General features: G+C 40.4%; 1 protein-coding gene across 2 annotated transcripts in view; it reads left to right on the top strand.

Annotated features, from left to right (window-relative positions):
• The window catches only part of EFNA5 (ephrin A5), a 270,572-nt gene that overhangs the window by 223,383 nt on the left and 20,336 nt on the right, over positions 1-26,853 (top strand). The gene's annotated exons all lie outside the window — the stretch shown is intronic.

Raw genomic sequence — 26,853 nt, 5'->3', positions numbered from 1 at the left:
TGACGGTAAATACTCTCTTTGCACCAAGGAGAAAAGACAATTATTAAGAGCAGCTGTGTCTTTAGACAGCCGAGAGCGTGAAGAGTATCTAGACGGTTCCGAAGGAACTGGTGTGAGTGCGTCTCCTACCTGTGACTGCTGAGGGGGCTCTACAACTCCCAGGCTGACCTCTGTAGCTGCCACGTTGCTGTGGCCGTGGTTCTCGTCGCCGATGGACACCATCGCTTGTTCAGGCATCATACTAGTCACACATGCTAAGTAGAGGCCTCTCAAACTTCACTGTGCGGAAGTCACCTGGGCATCTAGGTATTTGGCCGAGCTGATTCAGGCGGCTGCTCCGGGGCCTGAGATTCCGCATTTATAAAGCTCCCATGAGACGTGATGCTGCTGGTCTGCGGAGCATCCTCGGATTTAGGATGCTTGCAAGTAATACTTAACTTAGGCAGCGTGCTGTATATCTGGACTTTTCCTTTACTGTAGTGTCACGTATTGAAACTATCTGGCCTTTTGCAAGTATTTTCGCTATCAGCTGACAGAGTTAAACGTTCCTTGTTCAAAATTTATTGTGTTCATCATTTATCGAACAACTTACCGTGGCTCAGAAATGTTGGGGAATGTAAGACCAAAAGACACTCCTGCCTCAAGGAGTGACCATCTGGTGGGGAGTAGATGTAAACAGACAGCTGCTGAATGAAGGTAAATGCAGGGAGCGGCGGGTCCATGGGTCCATGTAACTCACATGCTTGAAAGAATCGAGAAGTGTGGTTGCGCGTAGCGTGTAGAGATCTAGGCGATACCACCCAGCATGCTTGGCGCTGACGTGTCACCCCTCCTTGGCAGACAAGCAAGACAAAAACACTCCTGAGTTACTGACTCGTTTCTTGAACCTCAATGTCCCCACAGACCCCTAACCCGCATGTTTTTTCGGTCTGCAAGGATTTCTCGTTCCTCTTCTCCAGAAAACAGAATTTTATAATGAGCCGGATTTCACCATCGTACACGGGCACTCCCACTTATATTGAGATTGAATTTAAAAAGGAAATTGAACAGTACTAGTTTTATTATTTCAGTACATATTTTGGTCATTAGTCATGAGAAAACACATAAAAAAGGCTTGACACTATCTCCCATTCGATCCATAAAATAAGAAAAGGAATATTGAGTCCCACAGATGGAGGAAACACTGGCATTCAGTGAATTCACACACTCTCAGGCAGCAGGCTCTTGCCTTTTCCTGATTTTTTACTTTGTGAAAGAATCTCATTCAGCAAATGGGAAAAAGGAAAGAGGGAGACTTAAGTGGTGGGATGGCAACCATTAATTGCCTAGTTCTAAAATACCCTACTGACGGAAGAGGAACTTACTGCCATTTCCAACATGTACATACTGATTTCTCAGATTAAAACACAACAATGAAAACCAAAACTAAATTGAGAGCCCTGAGATAGGAAATATACCAGCTACCTCGTTGATTGCATGATTATTAGAAATTATAGAATCCATTGAGGTTCATAAGCAAGATGTTATTATTCAAATATACCCATAGTACTTATGACTGGTTTTTCCTCATTTGTGGTTAAATTCAATATTTCACTAAAAATCATTATGTGTCTTCTATAACATTCATTTAACGGAGTCATTTAACTGTCAAGGGCTCCTGTCAAAGTAATTGTTCCAAAATGCTTCAAAATATCAAGAGCTTTTTGCTGTTCAGCTGAGTTTAACCTGAATTACTTTTTTTAATGAAAGGTAAAATAGCACAAAATTAGCAGCAAAAGATGTTCATTTATAAGAAGCACACTGGCCTCGTAGTCAGTTAAATTGAATTTTCAACCATGTTTTAGAACCACAAGAGCATCCTTCCCTGTCTTTTTAGTAGTGACAGTGTTTTCTCTCTTCCTTTCACTCTGAGAGGGAGAGCAGCAGAGCTGACAGGGATGTCGTGCGGACGTTTAATCTACTGTGGTCATAATTAAACTAAAGGATTCTTAGGGGAGAATTGGTCCTCAGTTGAATTTTCCTCTCTCCTAATATGCATGGAATGAACAAGATGATTGGGAAATGGCTCTTTTCACACTTGTTACCTTACAAGAAGCTCTGTTGGCGATCTCAGGAGCAAGTCTGCCTACCCACCGGTCAGTTTTCTAAAATGTTCTTCACTGGCTCCGGGGGTATATGTCAGATCCTTCAGGGCTTAAAATCTCTAACAGCTTTTCCAGAAGGAAAAAGAAAGCTACACCCTTTTGGCCGTCCTTCTTCAGGGTGCTGGAGGAAAGGTGGAGTGTAGTGGTGGGAACCAAAGCTCAGGTACACACTTGGCCTTGGGGGAAGAGAAGAGGGGAGTATGTATTACATGTCAGGATATCCACTCCTCAGTTAGAACACAATCCAGAACATTCTTATCCACTCCTCAGTTAGAACACAATCCAGAACATTCTTATCAAGTTCTGCTTTATCCTCAGTATCATTTATTACCTTCTTAATTTCTTTGAGTTTCACAAGATTAAGAAAATAGAGTAGTTGGAAGTATATGAAATTTCCTGTTTACTTAGAAATAAAAGGTCCTTCACTGTCTTAAATCCTTTATGTGTCCCAAGACTGACTCGATGCTGTGCCATAGGCAGTCTATGAACTTGTTATGGTGGCTGATATTGCTAAGGCAGACTGAGCCCATTCTGGAATATGACAAATACTGTTTTTAATCTACAGAAGTTATTTTGGTAAGAGATTGGCATCCTAAAGTAATTCTGGAAAGTCCGTGGTCTTTCTCTTAGTGATAGATTTGCAGAACTGCCTGTCAATAGATTATGGCAATAGTCATTTATATAGACTTCCCAAGGCAAAGAATTATTTTAGAAACTTCAGAAGTATTCATTTTAAAAATGATTCTCATAAATATTAACCTAATGAGAACAAGTTTGAAAGAAGTTTCGCTGCTGTTATTTTTAAATCAGAAGAATCCAAGGAAAATAAGTTAAATAAGGCACTTTAAGTTATTTTTGTAAGTCAGGAAGACACTAATTTTGAAAGTCCTCTTTTGTACAGTAAGGAACACTGAGTCCTGGGCCCTTCTCTTGGCCTAACTAACTATATGATTTTGCATAAATCATTTAATCTCTCTGGATTTTTAATTTCACAGCTGCAAAATAATGTCGCAATAGATGATTTTTAACATTGCTTAGAGCTCTAATATCCTAATCTTACTATATTTTATCTAAGGATCTGTGGATTATGTAAGAAATAACATTTATAAAATGTCTCAGCCTAATTTCTTACTTAGTAGGTATTCAGTAAATGCCAGTTAAAAGAGTATCTTCAGGGGACACGCAAGGTGGAGACACATATTAGCATTATTGAGCGTTTAGCCCCGGCCCACCTATCCAAGTCACCATCAGCTGTGGTTTCAACTCGGGCAGCAGTCTCCTGCTTTCCCCAGTCATGTTGCTGCTCTGTCGGAGTCCTCCGGTGACCTCCTACCTCGGCAAGACAAGAATCTTCAGTCTCCAAGCTGGACCAACAAGGTCCTCTGTGGCAGGCACCTTCCATTCCCCACCCTTGCCTCTGCAACTTCTTTCCTCTCACTGTGCCTGATTGTCTCCACTCCAGCCTCCCCCATTAGCACCACCCCCCTCTAGGGCCCTCCCCTAAGCTCCACAGCAGGGCCTTGCCTTGGCACTTTATCTTCTCTCTGCCTGGGGTTCTCACTGCTCTGGCATCCATGTCCCTTGCTCTCGCTTTCTTTAGGTTTGCACTAAAAAATAAACGCCTTTATCAGAGAGGCATTCTGATCTCCCTGCTTAAAGATAACATCTCTATAATTCTCTACATTCTTACCCTGCTTTATTTTCCCTCAAGCACTCCTCACACCTGACATTATGTACTTACGGTTGTTGGTTCATGGCTATGCCTGCTCTATGCCCTGTATTACATTGTTTGGCACATATTAGATGTTCAGTAAGTAAAGGGCACCGCTGTTTACAGAGCACTTACTCTGTTCCAAGCACTGTTCTAAACCCCTGCAATTCTCAAAACAGCACACTAAGGTACAGTTCTTCGTTCCCATTTTATAGGCAAAGAAACAGGCATAGATAAGTTAGGTAACTTGAGAAAGTTTCACACAGAGAAGTGGCTGATCGGAGAGGAAATTCAGTGAATAAACAACGAAAAGGAAGAAAAGAGATAATGTCCTAGGTCTCATGATTAAAAAGACAAAACATACTTTACTTTGTATTTTTTTGAAAGGTTAAAACCAATGAGCCCTACTGTTGAATTTTACTTTATAAACTATGCTGGAAATCCCAACTCAGAAGCAAGATAGGTTTTTAAACACATGTATGCATTTTCCATTCTCCAAATGGGCTGGGTGACCCGTTTAATAAAATAACTTTTCTGACCCAGCATTTGGGTCAAAGAAATTCATCTTAAATCCAGTGAATATTCAGCCTCTAGACTGAATCATGATTGCACACTTAATTTAGGAATGAGTGAATTGTGTTCTTTTTTAAGTTTTTTAAATTTATTGTGAGAGCGATCAAGAGAACATGAGCAGGGGAGGGGTAGAAAGAGGGGAAGAGAGAGAGAATCCCAAGCAGACTCCACACCATCAGCGTGGAATCTGACTCCACTTGATCTCAGGAATCATGAGGTCATGACGTGAGCCAAAACCAAGAGCCAACCTACTGAGCCACCCAGGCACCCCAGGAATGAGTGAGTTTTAATGCAAGACCTACAGTAAAGAAGGCAAATGTCATTTTCTAAAAATGATACTAAAAGGCAAAGAAATCTTCCAGCACTTGCCACGTGTAAGGTATAGTTGTCTTCAAAAGAAGATAGTCCTAGTAGAGGACTATACATCCTAGCTGATGTATAGTCAGTGCCCAGACAGAATCCAGGAGTTTCTGAGAGATTATTGGGGAAGACACTCTTCCAAAACTCACTGGTGAGTAATGTTGTACACGCGTGTTGTTTTAGTCATGAGCCTTCACGCTGATAGGGTTACAGAAGTGCCGAGCTAACAGGCCATTTCTTTGAAGTTAGAATCCTGAAAACATCAATGAAACGAACAATCAGGGAGTTGAAGACTCTGGCTCTAGTCTTTTTCATGGACATATTTTTCAAAATTAAAAAGAAAATCATGGGGACAGTCTAAGTTACTATGGACATCATTCCCATAGTGGGAATGATATAAACCCACAGTTTATAACTCCTTGAATGCATGTGGTAAACTGTTAATTCTCTGCTTTATGCGCTTTAATTAAATGTTTACAGTCTTAAGCTATAAGACAATTTAAATGCATACTACACAATTTTTAAAACGGACAGAATAACCTGAATTCTGAAGAGATGTCTTAAAGGAATGGTGAAGATCAGCTTCAGAAATCATTTGATTGTACAGTAGTTATTGACTGTCCTTTGAAAAGATAAAAGAATATTCAGTAAATCCAGAGAATATTAATGTAAAGCCAGCCCTTCACTTGCCAACTGGATACGTTCCAAAGCTTATTTGCAGGTGAGTTATTTGCAACTTAGAGTGATAACGTCTCATAGAAATGTTGCTAAAATCAGGCAAACTCTCTGTAATATGGAGAATCTGTCTAACCATCATATTGATTTAAAACTGTATATTTTCAATAAGAAATAGTAGAAAATAGCATCTAGAATGGTGTTCAATAAATATTTGTTAGATGATCTCTCCCTCTCTCCCTCTCTTTCCCTCCCTTGCTTTCTCCCTCCCTCTCTCTCTGCCTTTCTTTCTTTCTCTCCCTCTCTCTCTCATAAGCAGTGGAGGGGCAGACAGAGAGGGAGGCAGCAGGCTCCAGGCTCTGAGCTTTCAGCACAGAGCCCAACGTGGGTCTCGAACCCCACGAACAACGAGAGCATGACCTGAGCCGAGTTGGAAACTTAACTGAGCCACCCAGGAGCTCCAACATTTTTTTTTTTTAAGTTTGTTGATTTTTAGAGAGACAGAGCATGAGCTGAGGAGAGGCAGAGAAGGAGAGAGAGAGAGTCTCGAACATGCTCTGGTCCGTCAGTGTGCAGTGTGGGGCTTGAACTTACAAAACCGTGAGATCATAACCTGAGCGGACATCAAGAGTTGGACGCTTAACCCACTGAGCCACCAGGCACCCCTCCCTGGTTTCTTAATAATGGTTTTTGATCATATGATGAAGATACACTACATCAAAGGGGAGAGTAGAACATGGTTTTAAAAGAAAAAGGCACAGGCTCTGGTAAATGCAGCCTTCCCCTCAAATCCTCCTCTACTCCTAGGAGCCATGTTTCTGTGGGGAACTAAGCTTCACTTTCCTTATCTGTAAAAGGGGTATTTAATAATAGTTTATTATCACAATCTTTCTTATTTCCAACATTCAAATAAATATCTTTACAGGATCAGTTGACCACCAAAAACATGAATTCCACAGTCCACGTCCAAAAACCTGTGTGCCCTTTGGAAAGTTACTACACCTTGAACAGCCCTCATTGATACTTGAGTAAAAGGATTCACAAATGCCTAGTAAAGATTCACATTTTAAGTCCATGCCCTATATTCTGAGGGAACATTATGCTAGGATTACATATGTCTAAGGAAGTCTTCATTCTCCTTTGGATGTCCAGTCTTTCAGCAGCTTACTTAATAACGGACACTAAGAATTATTTTGGTCCTGTCAGTTACACAGTCTGCTTTTTTTCTGAGTTGTTTTTATTGAAATTACAAGAGTATCAAAATGGCACATTTATCAAAGCAGGAGGGAATCTTTTTCATCTTAGTGTTTTACTCTTGCAGGGAGGTGACCTTAAGTACCATGTTCTTTCTTAAAATGATCAACTGAGTATTTACTTCAGTGTGTGTGTGTGTGTGTGTGTGTGTGTGCGCGTGCACGTGCATCTTGCTTTTATTATTGATAAATGTTTTTGATTACCAGAGCCGTATTTTAGCATTAATACCCTAGCATATACTTCCGCTGAGATATAAGGGGTTTATAACTGGAATTTCCAGAAGGGCTGTATTTGAATACTAGTTCACCTCCTATAGTTTTTAAAATATAGACTCAGAACATAGTATTGAGCAAGACATATTTATATTAATAGAGAAAGGAGTTGAAGGGCAGTGTTAGGAAATTGACACATTTTAATATTTGCTAACGTGGAAAAACATGAATATGGCACAAACCTCACATGTTAATTGCTCAGATACAGAGTATATCATAGTCACTAAGATCTATTTAGTTTAGTCTTTTGTTGTTGTTGTTTATTTTGCACATCCAGTGAGTGGAACAGTCGCCCTCCACTTGGACACTGGAAGTTCATCGCAATCACATCAGATTTGTGCCTGAAAACAGTTGTTCTGTTTCCTTTGTGTACTTCCGTGGTCTCTAGTGAACCTGCAAGAATGCACCTTTTTTTTTTTTTAAAGAATTTGTTTAGAGAATTGTGTCTGTTTCAAGTTGTCCCTAGCCATCTTTTTGGAAAGCATGAATGGATTTCAAGGGCTCTTAAATGAAGGTTAAATAAAGAACATAAAAGAGGATATTTAGAGACTTCAGGATATTTTTCTATGTTAATTGTGAGTTTTTCTTACGAAAACGGCTGTTTGTTGCTTGGCGCCCTGTTAACCTTCTGAACAGGACTGTTTGGCATCAGCTTAGGCCTGGTTGGAGTGTGGAGGCTTGACCCGTGTTTCACATAGTCTGAGCAGAACGGGGTGGGGGGGGTTAATAGGAACACAGGATGTTTTAAAAACAATTTAATATTTTTAAAAAGTTGGCAGTATTATTTGGTCAGGCGGGGAGGAGCTTTAAAGGAAATGCATCCCCCAGTAAGTGACTTGCCTGAAAGATGAGGCGCTGTTAGAAAGAATCAGAGGAATTAATGCCAGGTCTGTGAAAAAGGGACCTGGAACTAACATTCCTGCTAAATAGGTTTTGACTTTGGGAGCCGAGTGCCTTAAAGTTGGCAAAGGGAGCTTAAAAGCTATTGAATAATTGGGACTTGATGGAAATTCATGGTATAAGCCGTAAGAAACTAAAGACTCATAAGTACTCTTTGCATTGTTTGAAGTTTTCAAAGGCTGTGACACTCAGATAAGAAGTTCAAAAACAATAATTTTTATTTGTGCTCCTTTCAAGAATTTAAAATGCTCTTATGAGACCAAGGGAACATAAAGAGTTCTGACCTCCTAAGGGGGAGGAAGGAATTATACCACGTTTTGCTTCCTTTTACCACACAGAGACTAAATGCCAAAATGGAACAAATGAAAGGATTGGTTTCTTTCTGGGGTTTTTTTGTGGGGTTTTTAATCCCTGAATGTCAAAAATGGCCACATCTCCGAGAGAAATAACGCACCTGATTAATTGTGTAATTTCACAGGGAAGCAGTAATTCTCAGCCTTATAAACATGTAATGTACTAATTTGGTTGCAGAGTTAACTGAAAACAGTTTAATGAGCTGCTGTGTCGCGTGTATGTGCAGTGTTACATAGAGCAGATGCCAGGAGAAATGGAAATAACACGCCAGTGACACTTGGAATAACAGTGTTTATACTTCATTGACTTTGGGTTGTCAGCATGCTATTCTCTGTGTTTCCCTTAGTAACTTATTAAGGTGACTGAACTCCAGTGTGATGATGTCTAAGTGTCATTTGTTGTAAATTACACAAGCACGCACACACCAAATGAGCTTAGTCAATCTTCAGGGGGGAGAAATAATACTTTCTCATACAGACGACCACAGTGTTATCCACGAGACACGCACACAGAGCAAAAGGTGAACCTCTGAACATTGTGCATGCTGGAAGAGCCAGATATTGGCCTTTCATCAGAAGAAATACTATTTCTACAGATTTTCCCACTCATCTATTCTTGCTCTATTTTAACAGAATGGTTGTGTAACTCTTGGTTTGAAAGTTGTCATACAGCCTCACAGCAGGCTTATATTATCTACAGAGTTCTTTATGAGGAAATATAAATCACCACAAATGAGACTTTTCACAGCCAGAGATATGTAGGAATTTGTGTCCGTGCTTAGCTGGCTAAAACCTACCTCCGGGCTCCGCGGAGCTCTCCCAGCTCATCCCCCTTCTCCGTACCCTTTTGGGAAGCAATTCTCAAAACTTGAGATTTATGGTGCAGAGAGCTGATAGTGGCTATAAAGTTTTCTATTTTCTCTTTTCTTTAATATTAATGTGGGAACGAGGCATTATCATTCATTATTTTAGTTCATGAGTATCCTGTGGGCTTGAAATATGGTTTCTTGGGGATATGGCTTACGTCTGTTTAACAGGGGAAATGTGTGACTTCGGCAACAGGCTTCCTTTACCGTCGGATATTTTTAGGCGCTTGGTAGAAAATTCACATTAGGAACAGAGCTTTGATATATGGGCCATACCCAGCTTTGATTTTAACATTTAAAGCTTTACAAAATATTAATTCATTCTGAGCCCTAGAAGTTAAATATCACAAATTGGAGAATAGCAAGCCAGTGTGTTATTGTTAGAAATTGAAACGATGCTGTCTTCTCGTTGTGCGAGATTCAGAGACACACAATATTTCCAGCTAGGTTGACCTACAGTAATGTTAGGTAAGTTTTAGTTTATAGTTAGGACTCCCTTTTCTACCACCGATCTTTGAAACGAAATCATGTCTCTGTGTCATTAATAGAGAATATACGTTGTTTTTAATTTAATCTTGCCCAGTTTTATTGGCTCCGATATCGTTTCTAATGTGAATTTGCTTTCTAATTTTTTTACAAATGTTTTTTCAAGTTAATTTTGTCCTTAAGTACATTATTACAGGCTCTGACTAAACCTGAATGGGTGAAGTTTTCCTGTTTTGCTTTAACAGTTTCAGTGGGCCCTCAACTTTGAACTTAGAACTTCTTGTTCTATTTTTTATTTGTTTTAATGTTTTATTTATTTTTGAGAGAGAGAGAAAGACAGCATGAGCAGGGGAGGGTCAGGGAGAGAGGGAGACATAGAATCTGAAGATAGACTCCAGGCTCTGAGCTAGCTGTCAGCACAGAGCCCAACGTGGGGCGCAAACCCACGAACCATGAGATCATGACCTGAGCCGAAGTCAGACGGACGCTCAACCCACTTAGCCACCCAGGTGCCCCAGAACTTCTTGCTATTTTAGACCTGAGTTTTAAGGGACAAATCTAAACAAGGGGAATAAAATTGAAGTCCAAAATATGAATAGGCTATTTTTAACTTTGAATAGATCGCTTAAAGGTCTTTCTTATATATTGGGCAGTTGAATCCCTTTGGACACCATATAATGAACACTGCAATTATTTAAATGAAATGTAGTTCAGAGCAATTATTATTGTAAAAGTAGCCTTTTGCTAAAAGCTTACTCATACCTTGACTGATAGGTAGGAGTTCTGATAATCGTAATTACAATGATGTAGCATTAATTGCAAGCTTACTGTGTGCCAGGCACCGGACTGGTTTTCACTCGCTGTATCCTCCTCTTATCTCCATTGCATAGATGAGGAAACAGGCTGAGCGTAGTTAAGTAACTTGCCTGAGATCCTGTCGTTAGTAATGGAGTCAGGATTCAGACCCCTTTGACTCCCAAGTCTCAGCTCTTTATTCACTTAATTCATAATAAATATTTTATTTATTTATTTTTTAACATTTTTATTTATTATTGAGAGAGAGAACATGAGCATGGGAGGGGCAGAGAAGGGGGAGACACAGAATCTGAAGGAGGCTCCAGGTTCTGTCAGCACAGAGCCCGACGTGGGGCTCAAACCCACGAGATCATGACCTGAGCCGAAGTTGGATGCCCAACCAACTGAGCCACCCAGGCGCCCCATAATAAGTAATTTAAAAGAAGTTAAAATGAGACCGATTTCAAGCATTCCTAGCAAGTCTGTACATAAGTCCTAACGACACCCTGGAACTTGAGACAAACCCAGTTCTAAACTGGCTCATGTGACATATAGAGGGTCATTTTATGTCCGGATACCACTGAGCTTCACATGCCAGGGGGCATATGTGTTTTCAAAACAAAGTAGAGCACTATCTAGTGGCTTGTGGGGTCAGAACACTAAGACAGAATAAAACGGGTCATTCACTCTCCCTACTGCAATTGTGATGAAAACATGTAATGATTAGCAAGACTATTGAAAAGCGTATGTCTCTTTGGTACCAGGAGTCAGTTTTCAGAGGCTTAAATCTGATTAACAGAATCAATAGCGCAGCGTAGGCTTTGGTGGATATATTGCAAAGCCTTGTGATCAGCTGTCTCAACATCTCTGCTTGTTAATATGACATGTCGGGGACATGTTACCTTGTGCGTAAGCAGCACAGCAGCAGTGAATTGTTGTGTCCATTATTACTAGTTGTACTGGCTGGCTGTTGTTATTTTAAAGTTCACCAGTTTTTCACAAATTTGGAGTTTTATAATATGTTTTTGCAAATTCAAGGAAAAGGAGTAGAGATTCTACGAGGAGAAGGGCTGCCTGGAGAATTAATAACGTCTTTAGAACGAAGTTCAGGAATTTCAGCAGCCGTGAGCAGCTCCAGGATTTCTAACAGCAAGCGTGTGGCACCTGTTCACGGGGGCACTTGCCCGGGACGGGGAGACCACCCAGCAGCACCCCGGAGAACGAGCTTCACACCACCCAGTGGGCTCCCTCTCTCACCTGCCTCTCCTCTCCTGATAAGGGAATCAGAACAGCCAGATTCCCGGAATCAAAGACAAGACAGGACTGACTGGAATGGAAAGTATTTGAAAAATAACACTGGGCAGATTGGGCCAGATTAGGGAGGGCCATTAAATCTGTTCTGAGGAATTTAGAACTTATCTAGAAGGCAATAGGGAGTAGTAGGTTTTTGAGGGGGAAACTCATTTGGGCCTTCTCATATAAATGCATTGAAATCATTTACCTTAGGGCCCAATGCTGGCCGGTTATATAATCATAGCTGGCGGGTGGTGACCACTTCTCCACCCCCACACATTCATAGATCTTGTCTTATCTGGACTATATCCCAACTGTGTGTTAGGCACCAGTACTGTTCTCATTTTACCGGTGAGGAAACTGAAGCACAGAGAGGTCAGATAACTCGCTGGAAATCACACTCTGCTCATGAGTGTTGGGGCCCGGAGCGGAGTTGAGTCCAAGGCATTCTGACTCCACTGTTCATGCTCTTAGCTCTTTTCCATATATGGCAAGTGATGTTTGGAAGCTCATTCCATAAAAATTAACAGCCCTTAAGGAGAAATTATTTTAATCTCAGAGACAATAATACCCTTTACTTGAATTTCTGTTGTTTCTATATTGTCTTCTGTGTCCATTCAGCTCTGCCGTAGGTGCAGAGTTTTAATTTTTTTTTGCATCGGCTTTTATGATGTTTTTATTAAGGAGAATTGCTACATCAATAACATTTCCTGGGCTATTAATTTAATCAAATAACAGAATTTCTGACCTTTTGATAGGATGTGTTTACCATTTTAGAAGATTTATTGCAGCTGTTTCTTGAAATGTTTATATTCAAAAATGCTATATAAAACCATTCATTAAACTCTACATGGGCTGTTGGTACATGTACATCATTAAATGTGTGGCTACAGATAAATCTACAGTGGCTACAGAAGGGAACACCTCAGTATTCTTATTTTCTCGCTAGTCAGCCCCTCAGTACTTACTGAACGGTGTGTAGCCACGGGGCCAATGTTGCAGACACTAAGGTGATGATGGAAAGTACTCCATGTAATCTTGCTCCTTCAAGAGCTCACGTTGTGTGAGAAAAAACATATCCATGAAAATGACAGCAAAAAGAGAAACAAAGCAAATTACAAGATTGACACCGTCCATAAAAAAAGAGAGAGGGCAGCTTCAGGGGGAGGCCCTCGTGACATAGTGACTTGAGGGGCAGGTGAAATTCGGGTCTCGGGGCTCAAGACACTATCCTGACTTGAGTGACAGAAGCGGCTAAACATGCAACTTCTTGGAGTCCACTTCCAGAACGGCTGATTCATTAAATTTTATGAGATTGCTCTCAGGATCTTCATTTTTAACAGGCTCCCTAGCAGTTTCTCCCGCAGGTGATGTGCATTCCACGCTTTGGGAACATCGTGAGGGAGGAGATGGGTCTGAATTCAAGACAAGGAAGAAGCAGGGACTGGAAGATTTGAGTCAATGGAACCGCAGCGTTGGTGGGGAGAAAAGACAGTCTTTATTACGTGAGGGCGCGTTCTGCTCTGGTGGGAGAGGCCAGTCTAACATTAAAAGACCCAGAGAGACTGAGATTCTGGGAGGCAGCTCATTTGCGGTGATCATAACAAATACTTCCTTCTGCCCCACTAAAATGTCTCATTTGCTTCAACAATAAATAAGATTCTGTTTTACCCTGCTGATGCAAATAAGAACCAGGTGACTCTTTGGGGTTTTGGTATTTCTCATTCAGTTTTTTTTAAATTTCTGTATACAATTTTCGTTATAAAATGAATTCCTTTTACAAAGTGCTTAATGGTGTAAATGGGGTAAGAATCAGAAAACCACATACAAGTAGAGAAGAAACAGGCATGATATCAAGCAATAAGAAATACTCATTTGGGACCAACAGTTCAGAAGAAAACTGTGTGCTTCAGGAGAAATGAAAGACTAGCAAGTAGTTCCTGTCATATTCTAATTACATAACATAGGGTTCTGGAAGGTACATTGAAGAAGTGGGGGCCTCCTATTGTCCGTGACCTTTCGTGCTTGTCAGTTTATGGTTTCTTCTCCCTGATGTTTGGTTAGAGTCTGATGAAAAAAGGAGTATATCTAAGTGGAGCTGTGATTCGGTTATGATTAAAGGTCAACAGTGATGTATATTTAATCACAATTTACTACTTATAAATCGGGTTAGACAGCAGTCATGTTTTTAACCGTATAATGTGTCCTGATTCCTAGAAAATAAGACCATTATTTGATAGGCTCCTTTTTAAATATTGGTGGGTATAGGAAAGTAGATGAGACAGGAGTGACGGGAACGGAGCCTTAACTCCATTACTTACTAGGTGTGTTAATTTGGGCAGGCAGCTTCAACCCATACCTCATGTTTCCCATTTACAAATGAGTTCAAGTGCTAGTTTAATAAATGGTATTCTTAATATTGATATTTGAAAGGCAATTAGTTACTTTCCTAGTTTCTGTCAAAATTAATGGTAGCTTCCATGATGAATTTTTATGGGTACTTTGAATTATACATTTGCATGTGTCAAAAATAGTTCCTATCATCAACTAGTTTGATATACACTGGTGGTCAGAAATAGCTTACTGTCATTTACTCACAAGGGCATTTTTTCAGTCTCTTTACAGAATCAAATACGATCAAAATATATTGTCAGTTCACTGTGGTTTATTTAGAATGTTCTACAGTGGTGAAGATCCAGAAATACCAGTGTGTCACTTAGAGAACCGTTCTGTGGGCCATGTCCAGGACCACAGTGGTCAGCTGATTTCATACAAAATATTTTCCAGGGCTAACTGGAAAATTGCATTGCCATTGGCAGGTTTTCTGCACCTGTTTTTTCACCCCGTGGAGTCTTGTACCTGAGAAACATGGAAAAATGTTCCTTTCCTAAGTTGAAAAACGCCGCTGCAGTCTAAATGAAATGGGATAAATTATCTTTTTCACAATTATCCATTAAAGGGAGAATTAGAATTAATATTAATCACAGATGTTTCATCAAGTTTTATTATCAACCAGATTGACTGCCAAAGTGCTTTCTGGAAGACATTTTCTCTCCCTCCCCCACCTGCTACTGAGAACAAACTGTTATTATGGGTCCTTAGATAAAGATTAATGGTTTTGGCAATTTATTTGAGGAAATCTGTATTTTACTGTACACTCCACTTCAGTTCAAGGCATTTCTGAAAAGCGAGGCTTGTCATTTCCCTGATAAAATTACACAATGAAGACGCAAGAAAGTAGGATTCTTTCTATCCTGAAAAAACTAATTAATCAATACACAGCCCAAGATTGATATCACCAAACCCATATAAATAAGTATATTTAATTGTGGCACCTTGTTTATAGAGAAAGTAAGCAAAATGCCTGTTTAATCCAGCTATTTTAGCAGCTATATCTTACCCATCACACTTAGGTTTAATATCACAATTTCTATGTCCTCTCTTTCTAGGATAATTCATTACCAACTGTTTGACCCTTATGCTAATTAGGAGTATTTGGTCATGCTTCCTCCATTTGCACCACAGAGGAGTACTACTATGTTCATTAAGGTTCTCAGCCTGTAAACAGTATTCATCTGTTTCTAGCTAAACTAAGCAAAAACAGAGGAGCTGTCACCCTAGTAAAGGGATTGATGTGTATAACTGAAGACCTCAGGATGAACAGTAACCAAGGCAGTGCTGCGGATCCAGAACCTAGAAATAAGTAGATAATTGGAATGACCTCATGAAGACCCAGCCCTTGCAGTTCCTCAGCTCTAACATGTCTCCCTTCCTGTGTCTCTGTACATGGGATCCAGTTCCTGGAGAAGGAATTTGGTTGCCCTAGAGAGCTATCCTTTGAAAAGAATAAGGAGCATCATGATTGACAAGCCCACCAAGACTGCATGAAATGAGGAAGGAGGAGCTCTTGATGTTTCCTTGGTGGTGGTTTGGTTTTGAGCCTAAGGAAGGTGGGCATCAATGCCAAATAGGCAAAACCAACCACTGGCCAAAACAAGGGTGTATTTCGTTGTTGAACAGTGGTGGAGAATACGTGGAATTGTTCAGAACAAACAGCAAGTCCGTGTAGCAAACCCTTTAAGTGCAACCGGGGCAGAGCATCAACTTAACAGTTACATTTCTAGTTTGTTGTACAGTAAGATTTTATCTTTGTCTAGTACTTTTGCACGTTTTACTGTGTTCCAACAAATTAAAGAAATTGACTCATATTTTTCAGTTAGGATTTCTCTCACATTCCTTGGCTTTTCTTTAATAGAAAAAAAGCAAAAACTCCAGACAAATCATGGAAAATACCCTGTGTGCTGATTTACAGCTTCCTTTTATTGACATAGCAAGATTTAAAAATGGAGTGGAATGGCTTAAGTCCCATTCCGGCCCTGTCCAACTCTAGTCAGAGATGGGCTCAGTCAGGTAACTGAGTCTGCCTTCTGAATGAGGGAGTTGATCGAGATTGGCAGTCCCAAGGAACAAGAAATTTGCGATGTTCTAATATCTGATATCGTTCACATTTGGGGAATTTTGGGTTGAAGTTAATTCTTTCCCCCTTCCCTTTCCTTGGAAGGGAAGACAAGACTTCTTGGGGACTTAAAGGCAATGCCATGCATTGCAACTCTCCAAAGACAGAGAGAGATGATATCTTTTTGCTCACCAAGCTTATTAGACTTAGGAACCTCTTTTTCATTGGAGTATCTGGAGGGCCATGGCTTTCACAGGAGGGGGTTAGATTATTTATAAATTCCCATTCAGCTTTAAAATATAACAAGTATAGGGGCCCCTGGGTGGCTCAGTTGGTTGAGTAACCAACTTCGGCTCAGGTCATGATCTCGCGGTTCGTGGGCTCAGGCCCTGCATCGGGCTCTGTGCTGACAGCTAGCTCAGAGCCTGGAGCCTGCTTCGAATTCTGTGTCTCCTTCTCTCTCCACCCCTCCCCCGTTCATGCTCTGTCTCTCAATCATAAATAAATGTAAAAAAATTTTTTAAAACATACTAAGTATATGCTTCTCCTAGTCATGACAAATCTATTTTAATATCATTCATCATCCAGCCCTTTCTTTGTACTTTGTGTATCAGATTTTCTGTATAGTTGAACCCACATCCTTGCATCTAATCCTCCATTGAGGTGAGCAACAAATACAGACTAGTTGTCTCTTCCCTCAAGGATTCATGTGTTTGTGGTGAAATATGCCATCTTAATTCCTATGAAAGCTGTTTGAAGTTTTAAAAATAACTATTGTTACTTTCCTAGAGTCTTATTTTAAATGTAGATCCCAAACATGAAGACAGCACTTGATCAGATCTGATAAAGAAGTAGACCAGTATGACACAAGTTCAATTTACAGTGGATTTTGTTTTTCCTGAGATACACCTGTGCTTATAGTCTCTGTTGTTCTCTTCACTGATCGTATTGAACGCGATCCCACTTTAAAGTACCATTTCACTAGCTACCTTCAAGAGCTAGTTACTCATCCAGATAACTTACTCATAAACCTAGTCTCAGATCTATGTCAAGCCCCTTGATGTAAAGTAAGTAGTAATACCCTGAAAGTGACCAAGCCAAGGGCTAGAGGAAGGATGGCACTCCCTCATAGGCCTTCGAAGTTGGTCCCGAGCATTATTAGTCCTGTGTCTGTAATGCATCATTAGGCAGTTTTGCACTTGCCAGTACCTCATCGTGATCTTTTCATCTGGTATCTTACTGTTCTACAGTGGTGTCATGCCACTGGCATGGCTGCTCCCCTACGTTGTCCCCTGTGCCAACCTCCTGAGTCCTTCTGCTCTCCCACGGGCCTGTGTCGAAAGTGCCTCTGGTGCTTTGAATCATTAACTTCTGTTTGCTGGGCCCAAAGTGTAACCAAAGGCTTGATACCTTTGGAAGCCCCTCTAGGATGTAGCTCTGTAGAGACTTCCTGCACTGATAAGCTAAAAACAAAAAGTGGACACAGCCCCTGCCTCCACATGGTTAGTTCCTAGAATGAGCATGACATAGGTATTCAGTAAATGCTTGTTAATTCCCTCATGTCTGCTACCTCCTTCAGATTAGCAGGTGTATCCAGATTGCCAAAAGGTCCTAATTAAATCTGCCCCTTCAGGCTTTTAAAGTCTTAGTGCCTAAGTTTGATGTAGAATTTAGCACATTGGACGAGGTCCTTTAGTTCACAGTTGACGGGACCTCCCCATCCCATTCAGAGCCTCAACCCCTGTTTACCAAACTCCTTACTTCTTTCTTCAGAAGGATGATGACAATTTCAAGTTTTGTATCTTACTCTCTAAAATGTAAGGTCCTGAAGGCAGGGACTCTGTATCTTCTTTCTTATTGTAAACGATGTAGCACCAGGAGGGGCAGTGGAGAAAGGGTGACGGGTGGAATCATCTACCTCTGCGAGAACCCAGGGGACTCCAGCCGAGACCACCAAGACTTTGACAGGGAGGTTTCCTGCTTTATGGCATTTTTTGATCTGTACATATTTAAAGAAAATGGGGGCGCCTGGGTGGCTCAGTCGGTTAAGCCTCCGGCTTCGGCTCAGGTCAGATCTCACGGTCGTGGGTTCGAGCCCCACATCGGGCTCTGTGCTGCCAGCTAGCTCAGAGCCTGGAGCCTGCTTCCAGTTCTGTGTCTCCTTCTCTCTCTGCCCCTTCTCCTCTCATGCTCTGTCTCTCTCAGTATCAAAAATAAATAAAACAAAAAAATTAAAGAAAATGACAAGGCAGAAAATGCTAAGTATTTGTAAAATTCTGCTTTTTATTCTGGAGAAAGTTTTCAACTGATAGGGTAGAAAGAAATAATTGGTGTTGATTTTATCCCCTTGAGGAAATCTGAACAGGTCTGTATCATTTTAAACAAGGATGACATGTGAAAATTAGGATTTTACAAAAGATAAATTGCAGAGTGATCATTCCATTTACAGAAGTGGAATTCTTTTCAATAGTCCTAGAGCATTTTTAAATGATCTGACTTCTAAAAATCGGTTTATGTATACTTTTCAGAATCAAATTGGTCACAAGGGGCAAAAGTAGTTGGAAATTTTGAAAAGATAGCTAGCGGTAGCCGAGCGAGAAGAACATTTCTTTGGGAGTGCAATGAAATTCTCAATGCCCGAGAATTGAGATAAAACTTTGTAAACCTCTTCCTTACTAACATGGCGGTGAGGAGTGGGGGTACTGGGGGCGTGTGGGTGTTGTGTTGCTGAGGGCAAGTGGTGACAATAGCTCTGGCCTTGACTGGAGTCCTACATGTAAAAATACAGTGTTAGACTGTGCAAAGATAGGGGCTGGTAGCTGCTTATGAGAAATAACAGTTCTATAACTTCATTAGTTTTTCAAATTAGTAACATAGACAGCTCCCACTTTTCACTACTGTGCTTTCTGGAAATAGAATCATAAAGCAGAGAGTTGTAAAGTGCCTCCCATTTTCCTCCAGGAGTAATATCTTAATTGAGACTGTATTTCTGACCATATATTTGAGAAAAAATAAATCATAACTGACCGACCTGATGTCAGAGGCAAAGAGGCAGTGGCTGTAACCTTCCACAGTTACTTAAAACAGTAAAATTATGCTCTTTTCTATAAAAGGGATATAAATGTACGTTACACATTGATTTTACATACTCTCTAAAGAATATGTTCAGCAAATAAGTTCAACTGAACTATTTCATAAATTTTAGCAGAACTAGCTATACTGTAAATTCATTAAATATTTAATTCCTAATAATTTGGTTCTTTGTACTTAAGAGGAGCCCTGGGGATGATTTCTTTGCTCTAGTTCTGTCCAGGGTAGTTTGAGCGAAGACTTTTCTGGGGATGAATGTCGCTGGGCCATGCCAGCCTGTTCCCCGTCCCTTTCCCGAGGAGGGTGACCTTGGGTTTGGTGACTTGGGCCCTCTGAGATGCTAAAGTTGAGGTTTCTAAACCTGTAAAGTGAGGAGGCTGAACTAGACTGTCCCCCAGGTTCACCCCCATGAGTTTTGCAGGTCGGTGGAAGGATGCTTGAGTGCTTGGTGTTCAGCTCTTGACAGATGAGGACGAGACGCGTCTCCGGGCCGAGTCACCCGCCTCTGCGTCTTCAGGCTGATCGGGCCGCTGCCCAGCGTTACTCCCAGTGCAGGCCGCCAACCAAACCCCGACCCCCCGCTTGGACTTCATGCTTGGCTGATATTTTGCTGCCATCTGCCCCTACCCTTCACAGGAATGCCTTGACAACAACCACCGGGTTATTAGTAGAAGCTTTTTCAAAAGTACTTTAAAATCATTTTGCTTTGTACAAATATGTTTTAGTGCATCTTAATTGAATGTGGGGGAAAAACCACTCTATCTTGAAAAATAAGCCACTTATTCACATTTATAGCAGGCTTAAGGACCACTTACATTGCAGGAAACTCACATGCCTACTCAGTTACACTCTTTTATACTTTACTTTTTCTCCTCCAACCTTGTGATTTTGTAGGCATTTATAGTAGATCAGTAAGCAAACAAGCATTTTCTGGGGTGACCTTGTCTTTCTTTCACTTATCCTTTCTCTCCTTCCTTCATTCACACATATTATTGAGTGCCGTAGTGCTGGACAGATAGTATTTTAGATTCTCTGTGTACAGGAGAGAAAAAATAGACACACACAAAAAAATCCTGCTTTAATAGACCCCACACTCTGCTGGGGAGCCAGGGGTGCAGATGGGTATAAATCAGGAAGTAAATAAGCATGAAGTATGTCAGGCAGTTGGTAAAGGCTATGATGAAAAAAATAAAACAGGAGAACGGAGAATATAAAATGAAGAAATTGCTATTTTATATATAAGAATATATAAGTATATTTAAATATACTTACAGGATTATCCACCTATATAATTATAGGGTAAGGGATCTATATATCATAGAGAAGTGGGTAGAGGGAGAGAGAGGTAGGTCGGCAAAGCTCTTTCTAATAGTTAACACTTGCGGCGGGGCCTAAAAGAAGGGAGGAAGCAAGCCCCAGGTCTCTCCGGCCAAACGGCTGTGCAGGCAGAGGGAACAGAAAAACAGCAAGGGCAGGGCAGGTGTGCCCCTGCGTGGCTGGAGAGCTCTGTAACTGTGTGGCAGCGAGTGTGACAGACTGGAAGGCGGGGTCATGGTTGACCCCAGGACAGATCCAGGATTTTCGTCAGAGTGAGATGGAAGCTGTTGGAGGCTTTTGAGCAGAGGCGTGGGACACTATCTGACGTAGGGTCTACCAGGACCGCTCTGGACGCCTGTCCACATGTCCGGAGTGGAGCAGAGTTCTTGATTCCTGTGGCTGGATGGAATCCTCTGGATTTGATCCACTGAAGGGAAGAACGTTTGAAAAATAGATGGTACAGGAAATGTTACATGTGCGGTTGAGTAGACATTCATGGATCAAGTACCTACATTGCAAGAGAAAAAGGAAAAAAAAGAAAGATACAAAGTATCTCTTGGTGGACCTTATTTAATGAACTCCTATCCTATTGAATTTAAGGTAAAAATTAGGGAATCTGCTGCATCTGTTGTTTTTCTGAGGCATCAGGAAGGCCATTGACTCTGTCTGTATGTAAACAGGCAGGTGGCTCTGGGCTCAGCCCGCCCCTCCCCCAGATGGAGCCCTCTCAGTTGGGTCTTGGATAAGAAGAGCGACTGCTTTATCTGTTCATGTTGGTTCTTGTGCCACAACGTTGTCGGCATGTTCTCCAGGCCAAGACCAAGGCACCACCGAGGGGTGGGAGCAGGCAGGAGCTGCCTGAATCCCCAGCGATGCCATGGGGTCAGTGCCAGCAGTGCCAGGCTGAGAAATCTCTCCTTGCACAGGGGAGTGTGTACTAAGAATGCTGCCCATTTTCCCAGTTTTCTTTTTGGAACATTTGGTTACTATGTTTTGTTTCGTGTTTTCTCCTACAGTGGTGCATCTGGTTACTTAGAAGCATATCAGATGCAGTAATATAATATTAAAAGGCTTTTTCTTGACATGCACTTGATTAGGAACTATGCGGAGGGCATGTCTCTGCAGGCAGAAGCTCCACTTGGTTTTCGTACTAAAACCTCTTGCAAATGCTTGAGATTACACAATCAGGTTCTACCAAGTTTTAACCTACTCCCAGACTTTTTTGGAAGGACTTTTAAGAGCTTCTGGGAAATTATGCAACAAAGATTCGAAGTAGGGCAGTCATGAAGAAAAGTATGATTTATACTATAAACTGACGTTGTGTAGTTTTGGCATCAGAAAGACTTGGATTTGAATATCCATTCTGCCATACACTAGCTCTGTATGTCCTCGGCTAACTACTGATCCCAGTAAGCCTCAGTTTCCTCGTCTCTAAACTGAAGATAATAACACCAGCCTTGCAGAACTGTACTGAGGATTACATTTAATAAACCTGGCACAGTGCCTGGTGTGTAGAAATAGTAGATAAATGGTAGCTATTATAATAATATTAGTAGTATGCATCCTGAAATGAAGTTCCCTCCCACCAAGCTCCATATCAATTAAGAAATAATTTCATGTTTCTAATTTGAATTTGGTCAAGTTAAATAGAGAAAAAGAAACCTTATGGAGAAATAATATTCTAGAGTAATTGGTGCCAAAAGAATCCTACAATAAAAATATAGGTCTTGTTATTAATCCCTTACAACAATCATTTGTAACCATTCTGCTACAGATTTATTGACTACGGCATTCATTTAGAAATGCTAACCTAATGAGGACTTGGCCATTAGTTGTGATAATGGTCTATCATTTTGAGCCTGAACCATGTGTACTTATTTGGCCTCTTTTCAAAATAATAAATTATTTCAAACTCATTTCTTGAAAATGTCCTTACAATTTAGGTCACACTTTGGATTATGTGAGTGGTATTCCTATAATGTATCATGCAAAATAAACTATGATTCTGGGCTATTTTAAGATTGAGAAACTTCAAACATTTTTTTTTCCAGAAATTGCATAAAGGGGTAACAGAGGCTCCTCAAGCCTCTAATTTATCTTTTTCTGCCTGTGCTTGTTATTCCATATTAAGGTTATTTTCCTTTTAAAGTAGCACTGCACAAAGAGAATATACTGCTAAATACTATTGCGAGGGAATGTTTACAGATGCAAATGACTTCTATTTAAGGAGCTCATGATTAAAACTTGAAAGAATGTGGCACTAGAAAGCATGTGAATAACCTTTGAAAAATCTCACAATAGAACTGAATATGGGATATTTATAATCTAGGATTGCAGCCATAAGGGTATGTGTGAATATGCATGTTCAATATGCGGCAAAGGACCTCAAACTGAAACTTGTTAATTTTACTTTTCTTTAATTTAGATAAATGAACTGTTTCATTATTGGGAAACTATAATGCAGAATGAACTAGAAGACCAGTGCAGAACTCTAGAAGGAACTAGTATTACATTTGCCTGCAACCAGTATGCCAGACGGTTTCCAGAATTTTATCTTTCTGATAAAGACAAGATATCTTTTTGATAAGTTCTTTACTGGGCCATTTCAATCTTCCATAGTTGCTTTGAGGCTAAAAGTGTATTTCATTATTTCATTTTTTTTTATTGCTCACAGAGCAGGCTGCTAATAAAATCAGAAAGAAAAAAAAAAAGCTGTGATCATTGGCAGACCTATTTTTTCTATCTATTCATACCCAGAGAGGATCTGCCCTTTCATTTCTTGTCGTAAAGACCGACCTTCTGGGGTCATCCAAGAGATCAGTCCAAGTCATGTGTCTCATTCTGGTGGAAAGCATGTCTTTCACCCTTGGGTGTGCTAGGCAGTCCGGCTCCTGCCCTGCGTCTGGGTTCTGGAGAACGCACGGTCTGGCTCAGGCCCTGGCTGTACAGAACTAATGAACATGTCATGCGCGTCTCGAGTTTTCCAGTCTCTGGCACAGCTGTGGCACTTTCCCCCCCTCCTGCGAGGCACAGCACGCTGGCCATTTGTTGGCAAGTTCATATTTCACACTGCAGGGAATTGAAATGATTGAACAGACAGAAGAAGAGTTTTATTTGCAGTAGCCTCCGTATCCCCAGACTCTGATTTGGCATAAAACATCTGCTTCATGATCTGCTTCAAGGCCGGTTCCTTTCCTCCAACAAAGGTTACGACTTCAGGCAAGCTGTGCTTCCACTGGCAGGAGGAAATGTGCCCGAAGACTTGATTGAGTCAGAATCAAAGCATCCTGCCACAGAATTTCTTTTTTCAATTATCTTCGAAGAGGCAGCCAGACTTTACATGTATCAGTATAATAAATGTAATGAAATAAGGCAGACACTCCTTTCCCTGGGTTGCTGTCGAGGGGAGGTGCGCACCCACGTGTGCGTCCTCACCCAGAAGCCTGTGAGGCTCACCTGCCTATCCGTCAGCGCGTGCGCGCACACGCACACAGACACACACACACACACACACATCGTGGCAAGAACACATTGTAGGTATGGCCTTTGGATATGTTGCAGCCCGTCAGCATGATAAATAGGCACACGCACTGGATTTACCTGCAGTGTTCACATCTTTCTGATTATAAAAGCAAATGGGCATGATTCTGAATGTAATTATTACTATTTTTCATAGGGAGGAAGCTTCATATAGCCTTTGTTTTGTGGCATGGTCCTAATTACTAATTATATTTACCCGCATGATTTTGTAGTGCATAGTCATATTTTTTGTTCAAGGCAGCCCTCGCTAGCCTTACAGACATATATACAAAATTAAATCCTGGCATTTTATTATGCTAGAGCAATTAGATGCCATCCTCATAATGAGAAACATGACATCTTCATCGTTCTCCTTTATATTTTCATGTTGTTTTAAAGCAGACATTTACCAGAACTGAATCCAGTCTTCCTTCACACACACACACACACACACACACACACACACACACACACCCCTAATTGAATATCTGCATATCTCCAAGGAGTCCTGTGGGTGAAACCATGTATTCATCTTCTTTAGTTCTTAGGCCACTTTGGTTTAAGAGTAAGAACTGTTGCTTTTATGAAGTGCCTTTTTCTATAAAGTCAAAACCTCACAGCAGTGCACAGAAAGCCAATGGTATAAAGGAGCTAAGTAGAGTCTTTAATAGAGAGAGCTGGGTTGTAAGTGTTTTTGTTCCTACGGAGCAGATAGATTTGGCTCCATCTGTTCCATATTCATAACAAAGGAGCGCACTTACAGGAGGGCCAACTTCCCCGGAGCCGCCTGGTAATGATCTTTTCACCAGAATGAAAGCATCTGAACCCAGGGGCTTGGCCCCACGAAAAGCAGCTAGCAGGATTGCCCATCAGAACCCCGATTTTCTCGTAACTCAGGTAGACATAAATTTTCCCAATCTATGGAATGAAAAAAAAGTCAACTGATTTCTCACCTCCCTGCAGCACTGTGTTGTTAGGAAGCTTAAAATGTACGAATATAACCTTCCCCTTCCACAACCTCGAAAGATTTGTAATTAGATTGTATGAGAGGAAGTTTGCACTTGAAGTATCGAAAGATATCACAGGGGAAGAGGCTGTTCTTCTAACTTTTAAGTTGTTTCTATTCAGATTTTCTAATCTTTTTAAAACTGGGGTTAATGAATAGAAATATGAGTTATACCAAATAAGGAAAAACCCCTGTTGAGTTTTGTAATTAGCAAACTTGAAAGTCAATTTCAACTGAGACCTCTTCGATTAAAAAGATAAGTTGACCCAAGAGTACATACTGTCTCTTCAACTAAGCAGAAGAAAATAGAATGAATTTTTTTTGCCCAAAATGCTAGACTATACAAAAAAATCTTCCTATTTATATGACATGTAGAGTCAGCATCAAAATGTAAATGATTCCTTAAAACTTAAATAGCACACTGGTATTAATATCATAGCTAGTGGATAGAACGCTTGTATTTATATGCTGGCTTCACAGATTTCTTAAGAAACAGAAACATATTTTGAAGTATGGTAATCCTTTTCGCCATTCTGTGTACTTTTCAAATACTAGAAGCTCCTAAAAAAATGTCTCATTGATTTATTTAATATACTTCATGTTAAAGTTGTAATTGTGATTTATTAAACCTTTTATTGTGCATCTTGGTACCAGCTGCACGTTCTCTCCTTGCTGAACTAGGGTTTCTGGCAAATCAAATAGTAAACAAATCTCTCAAAAAGTTTGCTGTGGCAGTAAAGCAGACAAGGTTTTCATCTAGCCATGCAATTGCTCTGTATTTTAGCAAGAGGAAATATAAAAGTAATATTCACAGAGTAGAAAACCTGGCCAACGTGCATGTGAAGATCTCCGGGTTCTAGAACTCTTGGTTCTGTTGGTTATTTTTTGTAATGTACAGACCTGAGTCTTCCTGGCTTATTTGGTTTGTAATTCATTCACTCGTTCATACCTTCAGAAAGGCTTCCTGTGCGCCTACTTTGTACCAAGCACTGTATTAGGTTTTAGAAACACGGTGATGTATTAAAAAATGGTTACTGCATCTGGAGCTTACAGTTTAATTGGGAAATAGACAATAAACCAGGAAACAAACAAATCTCTAACTGCCAGTTACACCAGAACCTATAAAAGGAGCTAGATGCAGTGCAGAGAAAAACAGAGAATACCGCTCTCAGGCGGGTCATGGCAAGCCTCTTTAGGAAGGCAGCGTTTGAGCCATGGCCTAACAGCAAGTAACGTGTATTTTTGGTGCCCAAGGATATTTTATGTCCACAGAAAAGTCTATTTAAAGGGTTAGTTTGGATTTCAAATTTGACATTTGACTTAATAAAATAACACATTTTTTAAATGTTTAAATTTTCAAATTTAGCCTCTTCACATTCACTCACCCATCTTATTATTCTATATATAAGAATAGTAGTAAATGTAAGTATTTGGCTCCATTTACAAACTCGGTTAATCAAACTCCTTTAACCAATTAAAAATAAACAAAATGTAAAGAGAATGTATTGCATCTTTAACGAGGTACAGTTAACACACGGTGTATTAGTTGCCCGTATAGAGTATTTTGAGTTAACAATTCTGTACGTTACAGCGCGCACCACAGGAAGTCTTTCCTTTTTAAGTTCTTAAATTGTTTGACTGTAAAACCTTCCCAAGTATTTAAGTAACTCTTACCATAATAATTGAAACTGAAAAATCTGTTTTAATTCTGGTAAATGTTTTCAAACTGTATGTAACCTAGGATGTCATTAGTCAAAAAAGTCTAAATCAGTTACTCCATTAC

The sequence above is a fragment of the Suricata suricatta genome, chromosome 6, assembly GCF_006229205.1.
Source record: "Suricata suricatta isolate VVHF042 chromosome 6, meerkat_22Aug2017_6uvM2_HiC, whole genome shotgun sequence".
NCBI lineage: Eukaryota > Metazoa > Chordata > Mammalia > Carnivora > Herpestidae > Suricata > Suricata suricatta.
Note: the sequence above shows the minus strand (reverse complement) of the source record. Positions and strands in the feature narration are given on the sequence as shown.